Below are 15,825 nucleotides of genomic sequence, written 5' to 3'. Positions count from 1 at the left end.
ATTTATGATCCTAAAATAGTTCTGAACATCTAGTGCCCGATATTGAAAGCATTTAATGCTACTAACTTTGAGAGTTATGCACCTAAATTAGCATCTTTGAAAATTTACTAGTGCTGAATGCCTAAATTTATATTCAAATGGGGCAACTCTATAAAGGGTGCGAAAAGTTAGATGCCAAGATTCAACACACTGAGTGCAAATTCTATAATAGCATACGAGTACCCAGATTCCATTATAAGTCAGCATTTACACAACGCTTACACCATGTCAATAGCGAGCTCGAATGCACACGCTTAAATGTGCATAACTTACAGTATTCTATGTTACAGGCATAATTGTTGGACATTCCCATGTGCCTCCCCCTGTGAACGCTCCCTCGCATTTACACACTAAATTTCTAGTTAGAGTACATAAATGTTAGTATCCTAGAACATGTACACAAATTGGTGTCTAAGTCTAGGAGCATAAAAAGTGGGTGGTAAAAGGGGTGGATTTAGGGAGGTGAAAAAAGTTAAGAATTTAGCACAGATTTTCAGTGTTAGGCGAATAAATGGCAGCCCTAAATTTGCAAGCATAACTTTTATTAAATTGAGATGTATTTTCAGCAAAAACTTAGGCTCCTAAGTTTGGCTAAAAATAGATAAAAGCTGACGGGTGGAAACTGAGTTCCGCCAACTGACTCATTCACTGAGACTACACCCCACAGAGGTGCTGCCATCTGCTTCCCAAGCCTCCTGAGGAAAGGGGTTAGATTCAGAAGTAACCTGAGAATATATTTCTTCACAGAAAGGGTGGTGAATTTATGGAACAGCCTTTCAGTGGAGGTGGTAGAGACAAAAACTGTATCTGAATTCAATAAAGCTTGGGACAAGTACATAGGATCTCTAAGCGAGTGGTAGGGAGAGTAGATGGGTAAACTAGATAGTCCATATGGTCTTTATCTGCCTTCATTTTTTTCTATATTTCTATGTTATTAATGGTTAGCATTGTGTGACAGAGGGAAAAGGTATAGCAAGCATTTGCATAACATTTAACCAGACTCCAGTATGGATGTGGCACTTCACAGGGAAAGAAACTATTTCCTCGTGTATGGAATGTAGATATCAGTCCATACTGTCACGGCTCAAGTTCCTGGCTGGCAGGTCTTCAGGGCTCTGGGTTCATCCTGGTTGAGCTTGTCTCAGATTCTGCTGCCAACTGCATATCTGTAGCAGAGTATCGTATTTTCCCATCCATCTTGCAGTGGAGTCGCCAGCTGCATGTATCAAAGTTCTTCTCTTTAAAGCTATAGGTCATCTCAGTCTGATTTACACTTCTGACCCTGGAACTTTTTTGCTTTTCTGCCCACATTTTTGTTTTGTGTCTAACGTGGAAATCTGGATTTAAAGATACCAGATCTAGGATAGAGCATAAGATTGCTGTGTTCCTTGACACTTGGCAGGTAGATTCTGGTTCATTTAGTAAGGCTCAGAGACAGTTACTTTGAACGTGCACTTTGAAATGCATGACAATGCATTAAAATTAGTGCCATACACTTCTAGTCCTCCAGGCATAGGCAGAGAAATGGGGTGACCCACTCGGGCCATGGCCCAACATGACATGAGCAACTAGAGAGCTTGAGAGTGGAGCTAGAAATTGGTTGGTTTGCCACCCTCCCCAACCCCACGAAAAAGATCTTTGCGGCTTTGGCAATCCTTTGCTCCAGGCACAAAGTTAGGGGCTCATATTCAGCATGATGTATCCAGGTAGGAACTGCTGTTAGCTGGATAAATCACACTCGCTGGGGCTAGAACTGGAGTGGCAGACCACCTTAGTACTATCCAGTGGTACTATTCAGCACCACTCCTCAGATAACTATCTGCTTAAGTTAGGACAGCAAAAAGGCTGAACATCACTCATACCCGGATAATAACACTGGCTATTTACTGTGCCACTGGATAGTAGCTAAACACAGCAGCCAGCAGCCACTGTTTATGACAAATGCCAACTGCAGATTTTAAATATCAGGGGAGAAGGGTTACTTTCTAAGTGCTCTGATGACGAGGGAAATGCTTAATGTATCTGAATGTAACTTACTTGATCTACTACTGAGAAGGAGTGAGCTAAATCCAAGTCCTACTCCTGCCGGAATTCTGCAAAAGTAGCAAAATTCTGCAACATTCTCTGTTTATTTTTCATAATTTAAACAATATTAAAGCCCCCTCCCTTTACACAGATACCATCTATATTTTCCCCAGCCCCCTTCCCAGCACCTATAGCATCAACCTTTTTTACAACCCCCCACACACCACCCATAATTTTTATTTTCCAGCCCCCCCAACAAACAGACCATCCATAGTGCTTTTTTCCAGCTCCCACCACACCCACACACCATCCATACTTGTTTCCAGCCCCCACCGCCGCCCCACACTCGCACTCACCAGGGAGGTACAATAAGGAGGAGCTGCATTGGGAGTACCTCTTCGGGACAGCAAAGAACCTAAATCATTCCTGCCTGCCGCCGCTGCTCTGGACCAGTACTGCTGCTTCTTGCAAATGGCTGCCAAGATTTCCTGCAGCAGCCTTACGGGATTACCGCTTGAAGACGTGGAGCATTGGCCAGAGAACAGCAGCAATGGGCGGGAAAGAGTGGCGTTCTATCCAGAACCCAAAGAGGCCACGAGACCACCAGGGAGTGTTAAGGTAAGCCTGGGAAGGGCCCACTGAGGCAGGGGGGGAGAGGGGTAGCCAGCCAGCCTTTCCTGCAAGCTAAAGGGGATTAAAAAATGAGTTATCCGTCCGAGTACTACACAAAGGAGGAGATCCCATGGCAGTAGATCAGGTGACCAATGTGCTCTCTTGTCACCTGATTGGTGATTCTGCGCAAAAATGCTGAATCCTACGCGGCTGGGGAATTCTGCGCAAATTCTATGCTGGAGTAAACTCCATTTAACCAGGTAAACTGGCTTGCCTGGAGTTTCTCCTCTTCAGAGGAACTATAGTAACATAGTAAATGATGGCAGTTAAAGACCAGTCTACCCTACAGTCACTCTCATTATCAAGTCATGATTAAACCAACAATGAATATGATACCCACAACCATAAAGACCCCAGACCACACCCTCCCTATCTCAGATAGTCTGAAAATACTCGGCGTTACAATTGACCACAACCTTACACTGGAGAGCCAAGTGAACTCCACAACAAAGAAAATGTTCCACTCAATGTGGAACCTTAAACGCATAAAACCTTTCTTCCCGAGGGAAATATTCCGTAACCTAATACAATCAATGGTACTAAGCCATGCAGACTATTGCAACAGAATCTATGCGGGATGTAAAGAACAACTCACAAAGAAACTCCAGACCGCTCAAAACACAGCAGCCAGGCTGATATTTGGTAAAACACGATTCAAAAGTGCCAAACCCCTCCGAGAAAAACTGCATTGGCTCCCAATCAAAGAACGTATTACCTTCAAAATCTGCACCCTGGTCCACAAAATTATCTACGGCGAAGTCCCAGACTATATGACAGACCTCATAGATCTACAAACCAGAAACGCAACCAGATCATCACAAACATACCTAAACCTCCACTACCCAAACTGCAAAGGACTCAAATACAAAGCAACCTACACATCCAGCTTCTCCTATATAAGCACACAACTATGGAACTCACTGCCAAAAGCTGTGAAAACAACCTACGACCATCTAAACTTCAGGAAATCACTAAAAACCAACCTGTTCAAAAAGGCATACCCTACCGACCCAACATAAATGCCTACACTCTGCAACACAGCAAAACCAAAGCTCATAATGGACACTATATAACCTCTCCTCTCTTCGATCCCCATTGTGCCTGAACCTTAATCGACCACAACATCACCATGTATTTGTGTCGCGTCTCTCGCGCTTGCCGCGCTCTCGAGGACCTTGGCATACCTTCAGGCTTCTTCCCCGGAAGCGCGGGGTTTGTGAGTCCTTTAGGCAAAATCACCTTCCAGGTAGAGAGGAGATAAGACTGGACCGGAACTCCGGACTGGAGTTCTACACCGGAACACTCGGAACTGGAACGCACCGGACGGGTGCGCACTGGAGTGGGGCCCACTGGACTGGACACACTGGAGTGGCCCCACTGGACTGAAACATACAGGGGTGAAACCCGCTGGACTGGAACACACTGGAGCGGAACCCGCGGAACTGGAACACCCTGGACCTAGGCTTCACCTACACTTGACTGCCTTCCCCCTCGGGTTGAGCCCTCAGGTTCTGGCAGCCGGTAGGACTTACAGGAACAGCAGGAATGAAGGTCCAGGGGTGCCCCCTGGCCCCTAGGCGAAGGCAAGGCAGACAAGCAGGGTCTGTCCGGGTTCTGGCAGTCGGCAGGATTCAACACTGTCTCTGGAGATGGCTAGCAGGACGGCTAGCTGAAGTCACTGTCTCCGCAGGAGGGCTAGCAGCACGGCTAGCAGGAGATGCAACACTGTCTCTGGAGGTGGCTAGCAGGACGGCTAGCTGAAGTCACTGTCTCCGCAGGAGGGCTAGCAGGAGATGCAACACTGTCTCTGGAGGTGGCTAGCAGGACGGCTAGCTGAAGTCACTGTCTCCGCAGGAGGGCTAGCAGGACGGCTAGCAGGAGATGCAACACTGTCTCTGGAGGTGGCTAGCAGGACGGCTAGCTGAAGTCACTGTCTCCGCAGGAGGGCTAGCAGGACGGCTAGCAGGAGATGCAACACTGTCTCTGGAGGTGGCTAGCAGGACGGCTAGCTGAAGTCACTGTCTCCGCAGGAGGGCTAGCAGGACGGCTAGCAGGAGATGCAACACTGTCTCTGGAGGTGGCTAGCAGGACGGCTAGCTGAAGTCACTGTCTCCGCAGGAGGGCTAGCAGGACGGCTAGCAGGAGATGCAACACTGTCTCTGGAGGTGGCTAGCAGGACAGCTAGCTGAACACTAGGAACAAACACAGTCTTGGGATAGTGACTAGCAAGGGCGGCCAGTCTAACACTAGGAACAAACACAGTCTTGGGATAGCGACTAGCAAGGGCGGCCAGTCTAACACTAGGAACGAACACAGTCTTGGGATAGCGACTAGCAAGGGCGGCCAGTCTAACACTAGGAACAAACACAGTCTTGGGATAGCGACTAGCAAGGGCGGCTAGTCTAACACTAGGAACAAACACAGTCTTGGGATAGCGACTAGCAAGGGCGGCTAGTCTAACACTAGGAACAAACACAGTCTTGGGATAGTGACTAGCAAGGGCGGCCAGTCTAACACTAGGAACAAACACAGTCTTGGGATAGTGACTAGCAGAGCTATGCACAGGCTACAAGCCAGACGGTGCCTAAGCTAACTAGTCATGCACTGGAAACAAACACAGAGGACTAGCAGAGCTATGCACAGGCTACAAGCCAGACGGTGCCTAAGCTAGCTAGTCAAACACTGGAAACAAACACAGAGTACTAGCAGAGCTATGCACAGGCTACAAGCCAAACGGTGCCTAAGCTAGCTAGTCTGAACAAACATAGAACACTAGCAAAGCTATACACAGGCTACAAGCCACACGGTGCCTAAGCTAGCTAGTCTGAACAAACATAGAACACTAGCAAGGCTATACACAGGCTACAAGCCACACGGTGCCTAAGCTAGCTAGTATACACAAACATAGAAACTCACTCAGAGCAAACACTGAAACTGTGTACAGGGCACTCTATACACCAGGACCTTTAGATAAGATGAGATGCAAAGGCCAGGACTGTAGTCTCCAAGTGATTAATAAAGCCCTCAACACCAGAGCTACAGCTGCAGCAATCACCTTGCAACCAAACAGAGGCTTGACACTCAGAGCAGGCATCCCATAGGAAGGAACAGCGGGAGCCATCTAGGATACTGGCAAAGAGGAGGAGGCGGCAGCCATCTTGGAAGAGGCAAAGCCCACACAGGTGAGGTTCAGTAAGGCAATCAGCACACAGAGCCAGAGAGAACCTAAGACAGACACAGACACAGAGACAAGCAGAAGCCAGCACAGACACTGACTCCCAGAAACAGGGTAAGTCTGAGGGTTGGCACGGCCACAGACGGGACAATTTGTTTCTGTACCGGACTTGGCGAACGCCTTTACGGTACTATGTAAGCCACATTGAGCCTGCAAATAGGTGGGAAAATGTGGTATACAAATGTAACAAATAAATATAAAATACTTGATTATTATCTCTCGCTGACATTTTTGGAACATAGACCGTAGAAGTTCACCCGGCCCTGTCCTTAGGTTCCAATTAGTGAACTTGCCATTGAAGCCCACTCTAGCCTATCCAAATCCATCTTGTCATTTATGAGACACAAACCATAAAAATCTGCCTGGCACTGTCCTCACATTCCAGTGCCCACTCCTGCCCATCCTAAACCGGATTTCCATATACAGGACCCAAACCATACAAGCTTGCCCAGTTCAAGCCTTATTTCTTCAGAGCCGAAGTTGCCCTCTAAGCACCACTCGACATGCAATCAAGTTGCAACCATTTAAGTTTTGTTTTTTATACCATTCATTTTCTAATTAGAGATCCTCTGTGTTCATCACACGCCTTTTTGGATTCTGTCACCATTTTTTTCTCCACCACCGCCCTTGGGAGAGCATTCCAGGTATCAACAACCCTCTCCGTGAAAAAGAATTTCCTGACATTACTCCTACATCTACCACCCTGCAACCTCAATTCACGTCCACTAGACTTAACCTTTTTCCCTTTCTGGAAAATATTTGTTTCTATATTAATACCTTTCAAGTATTTAAATGTCTATATCATATCTCCCCATCTCTTCTCTGCTTTAGGGTATACATATTCAAGTCTTCCAGTCTCTTCTCATACATCTTTTGGCTCAAACACTGTAACATTTTTGTCACCTTCCTCTGGACCACTTCAGGTCTTTTTACATCCTTAGCAAGATGCGGCTTCCAAAACTGAACACAATATTCCAAGTGGGGCCTCACTAACAACTTGTACAGGGGCGTCATTACCTCCTTTCCTCTGCTGGATACACCTTTCTCTATACAGCCTGTCATACTTCTGGCTATGGCCACTGCCTTGTCATACTGTTTCGTTGCCTTCGGATGCTCAGGTACTATCACCCCAAGATCTGTCTCTTTCTCTCTCTCTATGCATATCAGTCTCTCACCACCTAGCACGTAGGGCTTCCTAGGAGTTTGACTCCCTAAGTGCTGCACTTCTTTGCATTGAATTTTTACTGCCAAACATCAGACCATTCTAACTTACAGATCCTTTTTCATGTTTTCCACTCCCTTCGAGGTGTCCACTCCATTATAAATCTTGGTATCATCCGCAAAAAGGCAGACCTTACCTTCTACCCCTTTTGCAATGTTGCTCATAAATATATTGAACAGAATAGGTTCCAGCGCTGATCCTTGAGGCACTCCAATACTCACCTTTCCTTCCTCCGAGTGAATTCCATTAACCACCACTCTCTGGCATCTGTCTGTTAACCAGTTCCTAATCCAGTTCATTACTTTGGGTCTTAACTTCAGCTTGTCATGTTTATTCAAGAGCCTCCTATGAGGAACCATGTGAAAGGCTTTGCTGAAATCTAAGTAGATTACATTTAGCGCACATCCTCGATCCAGTTCTCTGGTCACTCAATCAAAGAATTCAATCAGATTTGTTTGGCACCATTTGGCTGACTTGGCCTTGTTCAGATCGCTGTCTCGAAATTACAGTTATCTTCTCAAGAAAGCTAAAGGTCTTTACCTTGCAGATCAAATTAAGAAGGTGCCAAACCCCACAAAGGAACTGTACACTGTATACCGTTCCCTTATATCTAAACATCCCACCCCATCTTTACTGGAAACATCAGCAGAGTCTTTCTCTATCTGTTTTTCATCTCCTAGCTGCCCCACTTTAGGTCATCCTCTAATAGTATCTCATCTCCGCTCTAGTCTTTTACACAGAATGTCTCATCACTTTACTCCCAACCCTCTGATCCTCCACTAGCTTCATCTTTTGTAGGATCCTCTTTTGGTCCACTTTCCAGCAACAATCCACAACCTCACTTTCTAAAATTCTAAAATCTATGAAGGTGTCCTCCTGCTCTTTGGACCCTTTCCCCTCTTCTTGGCTACAAAATTCTGACCATGGTCTCCCCTATATTTGATCTGTTATTAATACTAGTCTCTCTACGGGTCAAGTCCCTATTTCATGGAAATTAGCTGTTGTTCGTCCTCTGTTTAAAAAAACATCTCTTGATCCATCTGTTCCAGCTAATGATTGTCCCGTATCAAATCTGTTTTCTCTCAAAATTACTTGAAAAAAACTGTCTTCTTACAGCTTTCTGACTATGCTGAGAAATCTTTAGCCCTGCATCCATGCCAGTCAAGATTCCGACCTAACTTTAGCACAGAAGCTGTACTAACCACTCTTCTAAGTGAAATCTATTTCATTTAGATAAGCATAACTTCATCCTTGCTATTTCCTTAGACCTTTCTGCTGCCTTTGATTTAGTTAATCACTGATTACTCCTTTCACAGCTTTCATCGCTTGGTCTGTCAGGTACTGTACTTACCTGGCTTTCTTCTTTCATCTAGAGTCACTCTTATATTGTCCAGTCCTCATCTTCTGTTTCTTCATCTCGTACGCTAGTTTGTGGTGTTCCTCAAGGGTCTATTCTACTACTACTACTACTTGTCACTTCTATAGCGCTATAAGGCACACGCAGCACTGTACAACAAACACAAAAAGACAGTCCCTGCTCAAAGAGCTTACAATCTAGATAAGACAGGTAAACAGGCAGAACTAAGGGGTAAGGGAATAAGAAGGTGGAGATAAAAGGACAGGGCAAGTGAGTAGAGGTTAGGAGTCAAAAGCAGCGGCAAAGAGGTGGGCTTTTAATCTGGACTTGAAAACGGCCAAAGACGGGGCTAGATGTACAGGCTCGGTAAGTCTATTCCAGGCGTGAGGTGCAGCGAGATAAAAGGAACGGAGTCTGGAATTAGCAGTAGAGGAGAAGGGGACAGATAGGAGAGATTTATCTACAGAACAGAACACCCGAGGGGGGGCGTAGGAAGAGACAAGAGTGGAGAGGTACTGGGGAGCGGCAGAGTGAATGCACTTATAGGTCAATAAGAGAAGTTTGAATTGAATTCAATTCTCTCCCCTATTCTTTTTAACCTCTTTCTTAGCCCACTAGCAAATCTTATCCAATCTTTTAATATATCCTCACTTCTATGTGGACAACATCTTATTGATTTTTTTCTGTTAATCCATTGCAAGACTGCCTTTTGGCTGTTTCTAACTGGTCATCCTCCCACCGTTTCATTTTGAATACCCAAAAAACAGTTGCCTATTGGTTTACCGGAGGGCTTCCAATGCCTACTACTCCACTGAACATATTTGGAACCCTCATTCAACCTTCTAATTCTCTCCGCTATTTGGGAGTCATTCTAGATTCACAACTGTAATTTTTCCTACAAATCTCTGCTGTATGTAAATCAGGGTTTTTCATTCTACCTCAACTACGCACAGTCAGATGTTATTTTGATCATGCAATGTTTCACTTTCTCCGAGGACAAGCAGGCTGCTTGTTCTCACGACTGGGTGACGTCCGTGCAGCCCCACCACCGGAAGAAGCTTCGTGGGCGGTCCGCACGCAGGGCAGGCCCACCACGCATGCGCAGCCGTCTTCCCGCCCGTGCAGCGACCGTTCCGCCAGTTCCTTTTTTTTCCGCGCTGGAGAGAGTCGTGCGATCGCCGCTATCTCTGAGTCAGCCCCGGAAAAACCGTCAGCGTTACGCAAATTCGTTGTTTTGTTTTTCTGTTGCCGCGCGCTCCACTTTTTTCTTTTCCCTTAAAAAAAAAAAAAACAGAGAGCACGCGCTCCATTTTTTCCCTCGTATCTAGCGGGGGCATCGCGTTGCGGCCTAGTGGCCGCACGGTCGATTTATTTTTCGAGGTGTGATTACCGCCACCATCGACGACTTTAACTTCGCCGACGCGATTTTTCCGTCGATGTCCTCGAAGGTCCCGAGTGGATTTAAGAAGTGTGGTCTGTGCGGCCGGCCTATCTCGCAGACCGACACCCACGCTTGGTGCCTCCAGTGCCTCGGGCCGGGGCACAATATCAAGTCGTGTTCCCTGTGTCTTGGTCTCCGGAAACGGACTCAGGTTGCGAGGCAAGTTCTTCGGGACCGTCTTTTTGGAACTTGCGCCGGCCCCTCGACGTCGACCTCGACGGCATCGGTATCGACGGCCGGTTCTTCGGTACCGGTATCGAGCCCGCGAAATCGGCACCGATGGCATCGACCTCAGGAGAACAGGTCCCGTCGGCCCGCCGGTCCTCCGGTGAGGGTAGGGGTGAGAGGCCGCGTGGGCAATCGGCCCCGGTCACTCCCTCGGCCCATGGCCCGCGGGACCGAACCCTGTCTGACCCGGTTCTTCGAGACCGAGGGGGATCGACCTCCTCCTCCTCCATCCCTGCGGGCACCGATGACGGGCACCGGAGGAAATCCAAGAAGCACCGTCATCGGTCGCCTTCGATGCAGCCGGATCTCGGTACCGGCGAGGAGTCGACGCCGAAGCGTCCGCGTCGAGAGGAGAGATCCCCTTCGGTTGTGGAGGTACCGACGCGTCAGGGTTCCAGCACTTCGGTGGAGTCTCCTGGACCCGAACAGCTTCCGGCACCGACGCCTGTACCGGCCCCCCCGTCTTTCCCGGCAGCGGGCCTGGACGAGTGCCTCCGAGCCATCCTTCCGGGGATCCTGGAAGGGCTGATGCGCCAAGCTGTGCCGGCGCCGGGGGTGCTTGCGCCCTCGGCGCCGTTGACTGTGGCGCCGGCGAGCTCTAGCCCGGTGCCGAGGCCGTCAACACCGCCGCCGGTCTCGACCGCCACGCAGGTGGAGTCCCCGTCGACGTCGATGGAGGGAGCTTCGTCCCCGCCGGCGCGGGAGTCCACCGCTCGACGACACCGAGGCCTCGGTGCCTCGACGTCGAGCCGGGCCCGGTTAAGGACTCAGCTACATGAGCTTATGTCCGATACCGAGGAAGAGGCCTCGTGGGGGGAGGAGGAGGACCCCAGATATTTCTCCTCAGAGGAGTCTGTGGGCCTTCCCTCTGACCCCACGCCTTCACCGGAGAGGAAACTCTCGCCCCCTGAGAGCCTCTCCTTTGCCTCCTTTGTAAGGGATATGTCTATTTGCATTCCCTTCCCCGTGGTCTCTGTGGATGAGCCGAGGGCTGAGATGCTCGAGGTCCTCGACTATCCATCACCACCTAGAGAGTCCTCCACGGTGCCGTTGCACAATGTCCTCAAAGAGACACTGCTTCGGAACTTGATGAGACCGCTATCTAATCCCATCATCCCCAAGAAAGCAGAGTCCCAATACAGAATCCACTCGGACCCAGAGTTAATGCGGCCCCAATTGCCCCATGACTCGGCGGTCGTGGATTCTGCTCTCAAGAGGGCACGGAGTTCGAGGGATACCGCCTCGGCGCCCCCAGGGCGGGAGTCTCGCACTCTGGACTCGTTTGGGAGGAAGGCCTACCAATCCTCCATGCTCGTGACCCGCATCCAGTCATACCAGCTCTATACGAGCATCCACATGCGGAACAATGTGAAGCAACTGGCGGACCTGGTCGATAAGCTCCCGCCGGAGCAGTCCAGGCCTTATCAGGAGGTGGTCAGGCAGCTGAAGGCGTGCAGAAAGTTCCTGTCCAGGGGTATCTATGACACCTGTGACGTGGCATCTCGTGCTGCGGCCCAAGGTATAGTGATGCGCAGGCTCTCATGGCTGCGTGCCTCTGACCTGGACAACCGCACCCAGCAGAGACTGGCCGACGTCCCTTGCCAGGGAGATAATATTTTTGGTGAGAAGGTCGAGCAGCTGGTGGACCAACTGCATCAGCGGGAAACCGCCCTCGACAAGCTCTCCCACCGGGCGCCTTCAGCATCCACCTCAGTAGGTGGACGTTTTTCCCGGGCCCAGCAGGCTGTACCCTATTCTTTTGCAAAGCGTAGGTACACCCAGCCGGCCCGAAGGCCTCGTCAGGCACAGGGACAGCCCCAGCGCGCTCGTTCTCGTCAACAGCGTGCGCCTAAGCAGCCCCCTGCGCCTCCACAGCAAAAGCCGGGGACGGGCTTTTGACTGGATCCACGGGAACATAGCCGCCCTCAAAGTGTCCGTATCGGACGATCTACCGGTCGGAGGGAGGTTAAAATTTTTCACCAAGGTGGCCTCTCATAACCTCCGACCAGTGGGTTCTCCAAATAGTGCGGTGCGGATACGCCCTGAATTTGGCCTCCCTGCCACCAAATTGTCCTCCGGGGGCTCAATCCTTCAGCTCCCATCACAAGCAGGTACTTGTAGAGGAACTCTCCGCCCTTCTCAGCGCCAATGCGGTCGAGCCCGTACCACCCGGGCAGGAAGGGCAGGGATTCTATTCCAGGTACTTCCTTGTGGAAAAGAAAACAGGGGGGATGCGTCCCATCCTAGACCTGAGAGGCCTGAACAAATTCCTGGTCAAAGAAAAGTTCAGGATGCTTTCCTTGGGCACCCTTCTGCCAATGATTCAGAAAAACGATTGGCTATGTTCCCTGGATTTAAAGGACGCATACACTCACATCCCGATACTGCCAGCTCACAGACAGTATCTCAGATTCCGCCTGGGTGCACGGCACTTTCAGTATTGTGTGCTGCCCTTTGGGCTCGCCTCTGCCCCACGAGTGTTTACAAAGTGCCTCGTGGTGGTAGCGGCGTACTTACGCAAGCTGGGAGTGCACGTGTTCCCATATCTCGACGATTGGCTGGTCAAGAACACCTCGGAGGCAGGAGCCCTCCGGTCCATGCAGTGCACTATTCAACTCCTGGAGCTGCTGGGGTTTGTGATAAATTACCCAAAGTCCCATCTCCAGCCAAACCAGTCTCTGGAATTCATAGGAGCTCTGCTGAATACCCAGACGGCTCAGGCCTTCCTTCCCGAAGCGAGGGCCAACAACCTCCTGTCCCTGGCTTCGCAGACCAGAGCGTCTCAGCAGGTCACAGCTCGGCAGATGTTGAGACTTCTGGGTCATATGGCCTCCACAGTTCATGTGACTCCCATGGCTCGTCTTCACATGAGATGCTCAATGGACCCTAGCTTCCCAGTGGTTCCAAGCCACCGGGAATCTAGAAGATGTCATCCGCCTCTCCACCAGTTGCCGCACTTCACTGCTCTGGTGGACCATTCGGACCAATTTGACCCTGGGACGTCCATTCCAAATTCCGCAGCCCACGAAAGTGCTGACGACGGATGCATCTCGCCTGGGGTGGGGAGCTCATGTCGATAGGCTTCACACCCAGGGTCTGTGGTCCCTCCAGGAGAAGGATCTGCAGATCAACCTCCTGGAGCTCCGAGCGATCTGGAACGCACTGAAGGCTTTCAGAGATCGGCTGTCCTACCAAATTATCCAAATTCGGACAGACAATCAGGTTGCAATGTATTACACCAACAAGCAGGGGGGCACCGGATCTCGCCCCTTGTGTCAGGAAGCCGTCGGGCTGTGGCGCTGGGCTTGCCAGTTCGGCATGCTCCTCCAAGCCACATACCTGGCAGGTGTAAACAACAGTCTGGCCGACAGACTGAGCAGAGTCATGCAACTGCACGAGTGGTCGCTTCATTCCAGAGTGGTACGCAAGATCTTCCGAGAGTGGGGCACCCCCTCGGTGGACCTTTTCGCCTCTCAGACCAACCACAAGCTGCCTCTGTTCTGTTCCAGACTACAGGCACACGGCAGGCTAGCGTCAGATGCCTTTCTCCTCCATTGGGGGACCGGCCTCTTGTATGCTTATCCTCCCATACCTTTGGTGGGGAAGACCTTACTGAAGCTCAAGCAAGACCACGGCACCATGATTCTGATAGCGCCTTTTTGGCCCCGTCAGATCTGGTTCCCTCTTCTTCTGGAGTTGTCCTCCGAAGAACCGTGGAGATTGGAGTGTTTTCCGACTCTCATCTCGCAGAACGACGAAGCGCTGCTGCACCCCAACCTTCAGTCTCTGGCTCTCACGGCCTGGATGTTGAGGGCGTAGACTTCGCTTCGTTGGGTCTGTCTTAGGGTGTCTCCTGTGTCTTGCTTGCCTCTAGGAAGGATTCCACTAAAAAGAGTTACTTTTTCAAGTGGAGGAGGTTTGTCGTTTGGTGTGAGAGCAAGGCCCTAGAACCTCGTTCTTGCCCTGCACAGAACCTGCTTGAATACCTTCTGCACTTATCAGAGTCTGGCCTCAAGACCAACTCAGTAAGGAATCACCTTAGTGCGATTAGTGCTTACCATTATCGTGTGGAAGGTAAAGCCATCTCTGGAGAGCCTTTAGTCGTTCGTTTCATGAGAGGCTTGCTTTTGTCAAAGCCCCCTATCAAGCCTCCTGCAGTGTCATGGGATCTCAACGTCGTCCTCACCCAGCTGATGAAACCTCCTTTTGAGCCACTGAATACCTGCCATCTGAAGTACTTGACCTGGAAGGTCATTTTCTTGGTGGCAGTTACTTCAGCTCATAGGGTCAGTGAGCTTCAAGCCCTGGTAGCTCATGTTCCATATACCAAATTTCATCATAACAGAGTAGTGCTCCGCACCCACCCAAAGTTCCTGCCGAAGGTGGTGTCGGAGTTCCATCTTAACCAGTCAATTGTCTTGCCAACATTCTTCCCCAGGCCGCATACCCACCCTGCTGAACGTCAGTTGCACACATTGGACTTCAAGAGAGCATTGGCCTTCTACTTGGAGCGGACACAGCCCCACAGACAGTCCGCCCAATTGTTTGTTTCTTTCGACCCTAACAGGCTAGGGGTCGCTGTCGGGAAACGCACCATCTCCAATTGGCTAGCAGGCTGGGCTGGCTCTTGAGGGTCATGTCACGGCTCATAGTGTTAGAGCCATGGCAGCGTCAGTGGCCCACTTGAAGTCAGCCACTATTGAAGAGATCTGCAAGGCTGCGACGTGGTCATCTGTCCACACATTCACATCACATTACTGCCTCCAGCAGGATACCCGACGCGACAGTCGGTTCGGGCAGTCGGTGCTGCAGAATCTGTTTGGGGTTTAAATCCAACTCCACCCTCCAGGACCCGAATTTATTCTGGTCAGGCTGCACTCTCAGTTAGTTGTTCTTCGTAGGTCAATTTCGGTTATACCCTCGCCGTTGCGAGGTTCAATTGACCTGGGTTCTTGTTTTGAGTGAGCCTGAGAGCTAGGGATACCCCAGTCGTGAGAACAAGCAGCCTGCTTGTCCTCGGAGAAAGTGAATGATACATACCTGTAGCAGGTGTTCTCCGAGGACAGCAGGCTGATTGTTGTCACCTACCCTCCCTCCTCCCCTTTGGAGTTGCGTTTTCATCTTTTGCTTGTCATTCAACTGGCGGGAACGGTCGCGCACGGGCGGGAAGACGGCCGCGCATGCGCGGTGGGCGTGCCCTGCGTGCGGACCGCCCGCGAAGCTTCTTCCGGTTGGTGGGGGCTGCCGCGGACGTCACCCAGTCGTGAGAACAATCAGCCTGCTGTCCTCGGAGAACACCTGCTACAGGTATGTATCATTCACTCTCTCAATTTTTCACCTTCACTCCTAGAATAGACTATTGCAATATTATATACTTAGGATGTCCAAAATCTCGCCTAAATAAAGTCCAAACTCTCCAGAATTTGGTTATCTGCCTTCTCTGCCATGCCCAGTGCACAGATCATGTCGCTCCTTTATTTCAGCAACACCACTGGCTTCCCATAGAGCAACGAACTATTTATAAAACCCTTCTTTTAACCTTTAAAGCCCTCCGCATGGACTGCCCTGATTACCTTTCCTCTCTCACTGTTCCCTGTGCTGCTTCA

The 15,825-nt window shown here is 50.0% G+C and overlaps 1 protein-coding gene across 1 annotated transcript in view; it reads left to right on the top strand.

The window, feature by feature from the left end:
• The window catches only part of CDK19 (cyclin dependent kinase 19), a 391,521-nt gene that overhangs the window by 368,116 nt on the left and 7,580 nt on the right, over window positions 1–15,825 (top strand). The gene's annotated exons all lie outside the window — the stretch shown is intronic.

Source organism: Microcaecilia unicolor, chromosome 3, assembly GCF_901765095.1.
Source record: "Microcaecilia unicolor chromosome 3, aMicUni1.1, whole genome shotgun sequence".
Taxonomy (NCBI): domain Eukaryota; kingdom Metazoa; phylum Chordata; class Amphibia; order Gymnophiona; family Siphonopidae; genus Microcaecilia; species Microcaecilia unicolor.
Note: the sequence above shows the minus strand (reverse complement) of the source record. Positions and strands in the feature narration are given on the sequence as shown.